We start from the raw sequence: 11,567 nt of genomic DNA on the forward strand, positions 1-11,567 counted from the left end.
ACTTCTCGGAAAGCTACAATGTTGAAGACCTTTGGAAAATTTTCAAACCATATGGAGAGATAAGAGATATCTATATGGCAAGTAAAAGGTTAAGGAATGGGCACCCATTTGCTTTTGCAAGTTTCGGCAACGTTAGATGTGCATATTACCTATTAACTGCTCTTAAAAAGATCAAGTTTAATGGTGCACCAATTAGGATATTCAAATCAAGGGAGAGAGTCGACGAGGACAGAACTAAACATCCGTTCCAGAAAACACACGAGGTTCGGCAGCAATTCAAGAACGTGTTCAGAGATCAACGAAAGTTCAGTGATGTTGCTAGTTATCAAAAGGAAGATCTTAGGGATAAACTCAACAAATAAAAGGAAGAGGACTTAAGATCTAAGCTCACTAAACTGAGGGATGAAAAGAACAAGGAAGAAAATGTGAAATACAAAGACGAACAAACAATTATTGTGAAAGAACATACATGCAATCTGACTAGAAGATCCATCGTCTGCGAATTGAAAGGTATAGAGTTATTTTGTCAGCTCGAAGGCCTATGCAAAGCTCAAGGAATGACCAACTAAACTTTAAAATATCTAGGAGGTATGGAGGTCCTAGTAGTTTTGAATCTTTAAATGCAGCAAACAATGTTATTATGACTGAAGGGAGTGCAATTCACAAATGGTGCAACTGCATTAGACTCCTAGGTAATTCTTTTAAGTCATGGGGTTGACTAATTTGGGTTGACTAATTTGGGTCGACATTAGTGGAGTTCCGGTTACTTGCTGGAACAAAGGTACTTTGTAACATCCTAACTTTGGGCCTAGTAGTAATGACCTATTTACCCTCGTGAGTTAGTATAGCGATTTTAATAAGACAAAATTTCATTCCTCGTCTCTGAACTTTACATCAAATTTGACTCCTTGTCCTTTATCTTTTTTTTGTGCATCCCTCGTCCCTAATATATCACAATTCTACATCCCCGTCCTTTTTAGGGACGAGGGATGTAAAATTGACAGAAAGAAAAAGGACGAGGATTCAAAAAAAATGACAAGGGATGTAGAATTGTGATACATTAGGGACGAGGGATGCACAAAAAAAAAAGGACGAGGAGTCAAATTAGATGTAAAGTTCAGGGACGAGGAATGAAATTTTGTCTTTTAATAATTATGTATTTTATAATTATTGTGTATGGGATAATGTGCGCTTTGTGACAAGGGTCACAGAACATATTTCCTTTTGTGAATTGGACTTAGAGTGAATAACTTATTTAAGATTTTAGGTTTCAAATAACTGATAAATACCCGTGTGTTAGACGGGAGAGCTTACCTTCATGTGAAGAAACCTAAATTATAGATATATACACTGTACGTTCATTTCATTTCTAATTTTAGTATATTCAAACCCTAAACACCTTCTAATACTTCTAAATCCATAAAATTAACAAGTGTAATTCGAAGCTTGTGATTTCATGCATCTGATTCAAGTGATTTCAAGAATCAAAACAAGGTAAACATCTTCAATTTTGGTGAATTCAAATGGGTTTTAAGTGGGTTTTGAAAAAGTTAACTTTTATGCTTGATTCTTGCTATTGAATGTGTTTGTTATGCTTGATTGATGTTAGGAATAGTTTATATAAGTGTTATGTGATATTCTTGAGCCTTTGAATCGACCAAAACAAGCAAAAATCGAGTTTTGGGTACTAAAAACGCGAAAACAGCGTGCTGGAACTGATTTTCAGCACCCACACTTTTGACAGCTCAACCGTACATGTGACCACACTTTTGAGGCTCAACCACGCGGTCGAGGACTCACTCGCATGAGTGAGACCTCAGCCGTGCGAGTGAGCAGTGGCCAGTTTTTGGTAAAATTGAAAGGGTTGTAACTTTCAAACCGTAACTCCGTTTTTGACGAATAAACTATCGTTGGAATCGTCTTGAGGTGTAGTATCTAATGATAAGGTTTTATAACACTAAATAAAACTTTATGTTGGATGGAAAAAGCTAAAATTGTTGTTATGCTACTGTTCTTGCTCAACCGTGCGAGTGAGGCACTCACCCGTACGGGTGAGGTGTTCAACCGTGTGTGTGAGCTACTAAATCATACGAGTGGACTTTAAAGTCACTAGTGGGTGTAGTTTTTCAGTTGTACGGGTGAGGATACTCATCTGTACGAGTGAGCTGGTCAGTCGCACGAGTGAGACCCCATCCGTACGAATGAGCTGGTCAGTCGCACGAGTGAGACCCCACCCGTGCGAGTGACAGTGTTTGTATGTTTGGGTCAAGTGCGATTCTGACCCATTTACTATATTGCTGTGATATTAATACTAATGAGTAATGTGATTGAAAATTATACTAACTAGTGAACTGATATTCTCAGGTGATAAGCGGAAAGGTGAATGCTCAGTGATATAAGACAACTGAGTACTTGTGTTTTCAGGTGAGTGGGATTATCTTTATGGATGTGATTATACAGTGACAAGTATAGTGATCCGTGCCATGCTTATAATTAGACTGTGTAATGATTCTGTGACCAGTGCAGTGACTATATGTGATTATGTGCGCACCAAGTGAACGTCGAGGTGTTTTGTACGACGTAAGAGGTCGATTGTGTTTACCTCATTTGGGGTAATAGAATTGGGTCCAAGAGTTACTGATTAGTGGTATAGTATGAATGACGAGTGCGTCACGTCTGGAAGACTATACCAGTGATTCATTAGTGTGGGCTATCGGTATATTCCAGCTTGATCAGCTACGGGTTGTCGATCCTCTTGTTTATGGCTTTAAGTGATTAGTGACCAGTGCCTATAAGCTGTGCTTGATGCTTGTAGTAATGTCCACCTAGATATTTCCATTCACTTGCCATTCGTATCGCACCTCCAATATGCAGATGATACTATTATCTTCGGGGAATGGAGTAGGTCAAACACACTTAACCTAAGGAACTTACTAATATGCTTTGAGCTTTCTTCAAGCTTGAAAATCAACTTCCAAAGAAGTTACCTTTATGGTTTTGGTGTCGATTTTGAGGAAGTTAGTTTCATAACTAGTCATATGGGGTGTGAGGTCGGTATTTTTCCTTTAATTTATCTTGGTTTAACCACTGGTGCGAATTTGACAAAGCTAAAAGAATGAAACCAGGTTATTGATAATTTTAAAGCTAGACTCTCGAGTTGGAAAATGTGTTCGATGTCTTTTGGAGGAAGATTATTCCTTATTAAATCGGTCCTTAGTAAGCCTCTTGTTGTATTATTTCTTGCTCTTTCGCACTCTGTCTTGTGTGTTAGAACTACTTGAGAGTGTAAGGAGAGTTTTCTTTTGGGGTGGTTCGAGTTCAGGTTCCAAAATTTCATGAGTTAAATGGGAAAATGTCATAAATACTTTCGGGAATGGGGGGGCTAAACATTTGGTCTTTGAAAAGCAAAAACCTTGCATTATTAGAAAAGTGGTGGTGGAGGTTTAAAAACAAAACCTACTCACTTTGTGTAAAAATTATTCGTAGTATTCATGGCATTTGTGGTGGCTTAATTTCAAAGAGTGAAAATAACCACTCTTCGTCATTAGGTGTATGGCGTAATATCATCCTAGCAGGTACCTCCATGGAAGAATTGCAGGTTTCTCTTCGATGCCCGTTTGTAATAACCATTGGAGATGGATGTTGGAAATATGTTCTCGGGTTGGCTATGGTTCGACCGTGGTTTGACCGTGGTACATATATTCCGAAGATATGCCCATGACATTAAATAATAAAAGTCCATTTATCCTATTCGGTCACACACAAAGGCCAATCGTAAATTGTTTGATATACCTTCTAATCGGAAATTAATTTATTAATCATTAGTTAATGGTTTAATAAATTAAGTAAGTTTTTTTTATGTGTGTACTATAATCATATTTTATATAATATATAAGATTTGATTTGATATAAATAATATTTGATTTGATTTGTAAATCATATTTTATATAAAGATTTGTACTATAATCATATTTTATACAATATATAAGATTTTATTTGATATAAATAAGATTTGATTTGATTTGTAAATCTTATTTTATATAAAGATTTGATTTTGTAAATCTTTCAAAATCTTTCCAAATCTTTATATTTGTATTATATGTATTATTGTATCAATTTTAATTCTGTATAATACCAAATCTTGGTATTGAAAAAAATATGTAACTTGAGATACAAAAACACACATACAAAATGCTATTTCTCTTTCTCATTTTCAAGTAACCAAAATACTTGAGATCTATAATTGGGTTCGGATTTTGGTGGAAATAAGGAAAAGAAAAGATCCGTTAAGTAGAAGGTATAGATCGAAGCAAGGTTGGAACTTTGGGTGTCTACCGTTTAGAGGAACTCTTCTTTGGGTTTTCAAATTCGATCTTCAAAAGGGCTACAAAGGTTGTATTCTAATCTTCTCTTGTTCAGTTTCGTTAATTTGTTTTGTTTACTAAAGTTTTGTACAATGATCCGTGGAAGAGTATGATTTTGTAAAGTTTTAAAAATGCTTCCGCTCGCTTTGAATTTGTATCATACTCCAACAGTGGTATCAGAGCCATCTTGTACAAGTTTTAGCAAACTTTTTCTTGTGATATTTAATTTTAATGGGTGTGTTGTGCATGATTCTTGGAGATGATTATGCATAACAAACATGCAAAATACATATCACGATTTATGTTTTATGTTTCCTAAATACTAACTTGAATCTTGGGTTTTGGCAAAATGTTAAATGGTTAAACTCATTTTTTCATTTAAGAATTTTTTTTTCCAGCTTGGACAGTCCGTCTTTGATGGACTGTTACAGGGATTTAAACTCAATATTATTGTATGAGACCAATGACATTTGAAAGCTAACTGAAAGAACTTAAATTTGAAAAAAAAAATCATCGAAAACGGACTAGAAATGAGTAAGATATGACCATCTGAAGTTGCATGTATGAATCTGCCAAAATCCGAAAATTTGATAAGGTAACTTGCAAGTTGACTAAAAAAGATTCAATGTTTAGGAAAATAAAGTACATAAATAATATTCATGTTTTACATGAAATGATAAAATTAAAATTGTTAATTCTAGACTTTATGCTTTGTTAAAGTGAATAAATCTCCAACATGTTTTGATTCACTTAAGATATTTGTTTGGATGGTTTGGGCATGAAAACCATACTTACAAAATATGAAGTAGGTTTACATACATAAGTTATGTAAACAAGGATTGATATTTGTTATGTGCCATTAAGTGTTGTTTAAATCAATCCTTATCGAAACATGTTTCATGAAAATGGATGTTTGGCACTCCATTTGTTATGTATGTAATTGTTGTTGCATTCGGTAGTAATTGCCTCTATAAGACCCTTGTGTGGATGTTTGGTTGTATGATTCTATTTATTATTTATTCGGGATGAATGTAATAATTTATTAAACGAATTGCATGTCGTCTTTCTATTTATATTGTATTTGTAATAGTATAGAAAATAGAATAATTATTATGTAAGATAATGCAACCAAGATTGAAATCAAGAAGACGACGTTCACAAGATGGCCCATCCGAGCATATAATGGAGATGGCGGTTTTAGTGGGAGCTAATTTTCACACAAGGTTATGTCCCTAGTTGACCATGTTTTTCCGTGTGTTGGCTCACCGGAAAAACGCATAGGACTCGAGGCATACTACCGATAATTGCGTGTCATGATTATTATTGTTTTATTATTTGTCTATGCCATGCTAGCTAGAAAATGTTTAAAAAAAAAAACAAAAGGGACAATAATCATATAAAACGGTTTGGTTAAAATTAGTTTAACAAACGCAACACGCAATACATAATTAGCAAATGTTTTAAAATGGTGTAAACTACTTTTGCTAAAAGAAAACAAAAACCCGTTTTAAATGTAAACTTTACGCTATCCATGAGTAGTACACACATCTGAACCTTCTATCTGTTAGAGTTCGCGATACCCGAGAGTCTTGGGCCGGACTTTAATTGGGTGTTTGGAAGGGTGAGGTGAATTTCGTGATACCCGAGAGTCTTGGGCCGGATTTCACGTGTATCTATCACGGACGGTTTACAATCTGAAATCGTGGTTTGCGGCAAACCCGCCACGAGGAAGGATTAGCGTAGAAGGGATTAAACATGCCAAGTGAAATAATTGATTATCACTAAATCCCGTAGAACCTAAGAATTTCATAATGGATGAAATTGGTAATATAGTTACCTACCTAAATAGCTTATGGTTGGCGATCCGCGGCGAACCCGTCGTTAACATAAGTGAAATATGGATCTTAGCCTTGTTAATTATAATTGTTTGAATATTAAACACACTTGGGTAATTATCTTAACAAGGTTTAAACATATCAAACTAACTAATACAACTTACTTTAAAAATAAAAATATGACAGATGTCTGCAACAAACACAAATCCTACTCCGTCATCAATCACTAATTTCTGCCTTAAAGGGCTCCTCGAAAAGGACAAGCTTACGGGCTTGAACTACATGGACTGGTTTCGCAACCTAAGAATTGCTCTTAGGATGGAAGGAAAGATCAGGGCAATTGAGGAACCCTTACCGGCAGAACCCGGATCGAGAGCTACTCAAGCGGCTAGGGACGAGTTTGAAAAACGTTGTTTCGAGTCTAATGAGGTAGCATGCTTGATGTTGGCGACTATGTCTCCGGAGCTCCAAAAGGGCATGGAGAGCTTAGGGTCGTATGACATGCTTAACCAACTCAAAGACATGTTCCAACAACAAGCAAAGCAAGAAAGGTTTGACACCGTGAAAGCTCTCGTATCTTGCAAAATGGCAACAGGAAGTAGCGTTAGTGTCCATGTACTACAAATGAAAGGGTACATAGACCAGTTGGAGCGCCTTGGTTTTTCCATAAGTCAGGAGCTTGCAACGGATTTTATCCTGAACTCGCTGACTAGTGCATATGAAGGATTCATTATGAACTATAATATGAACAATATGGAGAAAACAATCATGGAGCTCCATGGCATATTGAAAACCGCTGAGGCTAACATGGCCAAAGCTAAACCTGCAACTACCGTCCTAGCCATTCGTGAAGGTGGTATTAAGAAGAAGAAAAATAAAGCAAAGGGCAAGAACAAGGGCAAGGGTAAGGTTGGCACGTCCAACTTCAAACCTAAACCTAAGGGCATTGCTAACTCTTCTACTTCAAAGATCCCGCAAACCAAGTCTCCTGAAGAAGCAATATGCTTTCATTGTGGGGTTAAAGGACATTGGAGGCGCAATTGTACTAAGTACTTGAAGGAACTTAATGAACTACGGGCTAAGGGAGTCACCGTACCTTCAGGTTTGTTCATGATTGAACTAAACAATACTACTATTTCTAATTCCTGGGTATTGGACACGTGATGTGGTACTCACATTTGTACAAATGTGCAGGGACTCACAAGAAGTAGGAAGCTGAAGACCAGGGAGCTTAATCTAATCATGGGGAATAAGAATGTTGCCTCTGTTGACATGATTGAAGAATACAAGCTTTCTTTTGATTCTGGTTTATGTATTGTTTTATCTAATGTTTGCTACGGTGCCGAAATGGCAAGAAACATTATATCTTTTGATGCTTAATTTAATGATGGTTTTAATTTTAGTTTTGATAATGGATCAATACTTGTTCACAAAAATGGGATGTTTTATTTCAAGGCTAGTCCTTGTAAAGGCATCTTAGAAACCACAACAAAGCTAAATGATAGTTCAATCTACAATGTTGATTCATCTAAAGATGTTTTGGATAAAACGTATGTATGGCATTGTCGTTTAGGCCACATAAACAAGAAACGCATAGCCAAACTCCAGTCAGATGGAATTCTTGAATCATTTGATATAATATCGTATGATGAATTCGAATCTTGCTTATCAGGAAAAATGACAAAGACACCTTTCACAGGAAGCTGTGAACGGGCAAAGGATCTGTTGGGGTTGGTACACACTGATGTGTGCGGTCCGTTCAGATCGCCTACTAGACACAAGGAACGATACTTCGTTACATTTACTGATGACTTCAGTAGATATGGCTATGTTTATTTAATTAAACAAAAATCTGAAACTTTTGGAGTATTCAAGGCATACCAAAACGAAGTAGAAAATCAACTGAACAAAAGAATTAAGATTCTCCGATCTGATAGAGGTGGTGAATATCTTAATGATGAATTTCGTGATCATCTACGGGGTTGTGAGATAATCTCACAATTAGCTCCTCCTAGAACACCACAACATAATGGTGTCCCTGAAAGGAGGAATCGAACATTACTTGATATGGTTCGATCCATGATGAGCCGCACAATGCTTCCAATCAGTTTTTGGGGTTACGCCCTACAAACTGCCGCAAGGATCCTTAACCTCATCCCAACCAAGAAAGTTTCCAAAACACCTTATGAGATATGGCATGGTAAAACTGTGTCTCTCTCATATCTAAGAATCTGGGGTTGTGAGGCTTACGTTCGTCGTGAAGCTCAAGATAAACTTGAACCCAGATCTGAAAAGTGTTTATTTGTTGGTTACCCGACTGATTCTTTTGGATATTTGTTTACAACCCTACTGAGAACAAAGTCTTTGTATCTCGAAGGGGAGTCTTCCTTGAAAAGGATCTCATATCGAAAGGAACCAGTGGGAGCAAAATTGACCTTGAAGAAATTCAAGAATCAACCGACATGGAAACCGATATTGGAACCGATTCTCCTCAAGAGGTCTACGAGCCTGCAGTTGAAAGAGAAACTGACCTACAGCCACCACCCATACGTAGATCTGATAGAGTGCGTCGAACACTGAAGAAATATAGTTTACACATATTTGAGGGTGATGAAGAAAATATAGATTCTGATGAACCTATTACCTATCAGGAAGCAATGACAGGCCCCGAGTCTGCCAAATGGAAGGAGGCTATGGACAACGAAATCCAATACATGCATGATAATCAAGTCTGGATCTTGATTGATCATATACCAGGTATTAAAACTATTGGGTGTAAGTGGATCTTCAAGAAGAAGACCGATATGGATGGAAATGTACACACATTCAAAGCCAGACTGGTGGCTAAGGGTTACACGCAACAATATGGTGTAGACTATGATGAAACTTTTTCACCAGTAGCTATGTTGAAATCCATTAGAATACTTCTTGCCATAGCTGCATTTTATGACTATGAGATATGGCAAATGGATGTAAAAACAGCTTTCCTTAATGGTAAACTAATAGAGGATGTGTTTATGACACAACCTGAGGGTTATGTACATACTAAGTATCCTAATAGTGTGTGCAAGCTTCAAAGGTCCATTTATGGACTTAAACAAGCTTCTCGTACCTGGAATCTTTGCTTTAATGAGAAGATCAAAGAATTTGGTTTTATTAGAGGCGAAGATGAGCCATGTGTCTATGTTAGGTCGAGTGGGAGTGTTGTAGTCTTCCTTGTACTATATGTCGATGACATATTACTCATGGGAAACGATATCCCGACACTGAAAGATGTCAAAGCTTGGCTAGGAAAATGTTTCTCCATGAAAGACATAGGAGATGCATCATATATTTTGGGAATAAAGATCTATCGAGATAGGTCAAGGAGATTAATTGGGCTAAACCAAAGTGTATATATAGATAAGATACTGAAGAAATTCGGTATGCATAACTCTAAGAAAGGCTGCATTCCTATGAACCCTGGAATGATATTGAACAAGTCTCAATGTCCTAATTCTGACTTGGAGTCAGCTACCATGAGTCGGACTCCATATGCTTCAGCTATAGGATCGATCATGTATGCGATGATATGCACTAGGCCTGACGTGTCGTATGCACTAAGCATGACTAGTCGTTATCAGGCCAATCCTGGTGAAGCTCATTGGATAGTAGTCAAGAACATTCTAAAGTATCTTAGGAGGACTAAAGAGATGTTCTTGGTCTATGGTGGGAATGACGAGCTGAGCGTCAAAGGATACTCAGACGCTAGTTTCCAATCAGATAGAGATGATTGCTCTTCACAATCAGGATTTGTATTTATGTTGAACGGTGGAGCCGTCACATGGAGAAGTGGCAAGCAAAGTACTATTGCTGATTCTACGACAGAAGCCGAGTATATAGCGCTAAATGAAGCTGCTAAAGAGGCCATGTGGATAAAGAAATTCATCGGGGATCTAGGAGTGGTTCCTACAATCCATGATCCTGTTGAGATTTTCTGCGACAATGTGAGTGCGGTTGTCTTGGCTCAAGAACCGAGGTCACAAAAGCGAACACGGCATATACTCAGAAAGTGCCATTACATCCGTCAACTTGTAGCAGAAAATGACATATTATTAAGTAGAGTAGACATGACTAAGAACTTGGATGATCCTTTCACCAAGCCTTTGCCACAGACTAAGCATGATGCTCATAGCATGTCTATTGGCATTCGTGTCATTGATGATAAACTTTGATTGTATTTATTATGTTAGGTTTGAAACTTTAAACATTGGGCAATAATATATGTTACAATTGATCTGATGATTAATATATTGAGATTATATTATACGCACGATGCGATCATTTCATTGTATATTGCCATGTTTCATTTTGCATGTTTTAACTTCCAATGAATATTATTTCATAAACTTCCACAGTCGGTCATTCTCTAAGGAAGAGAGAATTGAATTAAGGCTGCTATGAAGTGTAGTAATATAGGCTTATATGAAACTACATTCATAAGGAACTTGATAGTTGATTCAAGGTTCTGTAATGACCACACTTAGATGCTACTTCATGGTTTTAAGTCACAAGTAAGCTCTAAGATGGCAATATCATTTATCCTAGAGTGGATATGTATGAGGAATCCTGACACAAACTATATTCTACTTTGACCTGTATTTAACGCTGTGCGTAAATGCCAGTCATAAGGGTGCAGATCAGGTACAATATGGGATGTGGTGGATGTCTATACAGTTGAAGCAATTTGTTCCTTCTTCTTATAGCAAGTTGAAGCGATATCTCTGGGCCCCTCGTTGATTTGTGCTGCATTAAATGCATGGCCATGCTACGACTGAATTGATGCAATAGCAGTCTATTTGATCACCACAAATCTCTATCGGGAAATATAATCTTGAACGATGATGATTGACACTTAACCATGTCACACGTTCATAAAGATATCTAGAACAAAAGGATGATTGATATAAATCAAAATATAGGAGTGTAACGTAGCAGACTAGTTGTTACACATGGCGTGTCTTTAAGACTAGCCAATATTATTAATGTCAGTGCAAGTGGGAGTCTGTTGGAAATATGTTCTCGGGTTGGCTATGGTTCGACCGTGGTTTGACCATGGTACATATATTCTGAAGATATGCCCATGACATTAAATAATAAAAGTCCATTTATCCTATTCGGTCACACACAAAGGCCAATCGTAAATTGTTTGATATACCTTCTAATCGGAAATTAATTTATTAATCATTAGTTAATGGTTTAATAAATTAAGTAAGTTTTTTTTATGTGTGTACTATAATCATATTTTATATAATATATAAGATTTGATTTGATATAAATAAGATTTGATTTGATTTGTAAATCATATTTTATATAAAGATTTGTACTA

The sequence above is a fragment of the Rutidosis leptorrhynchoides genome, chromosome 7 (assembly GCF_046630445.1).
Source record: "Rutidosis leptorrhynchoides isolate AG116_Rl617_1_P2 chromosome 7, CSIRO_AGI_Rlap_v1, whole genome shotgun sequence".
Taxonomy (NCBI): domain Eukaryota; kingdom Viridiplantae; phylum Streptophyta; class Magnoliopsida; order Asterales; family Asteraceae; genus Rutidosis; species Rutidosis leptorrhynchoides.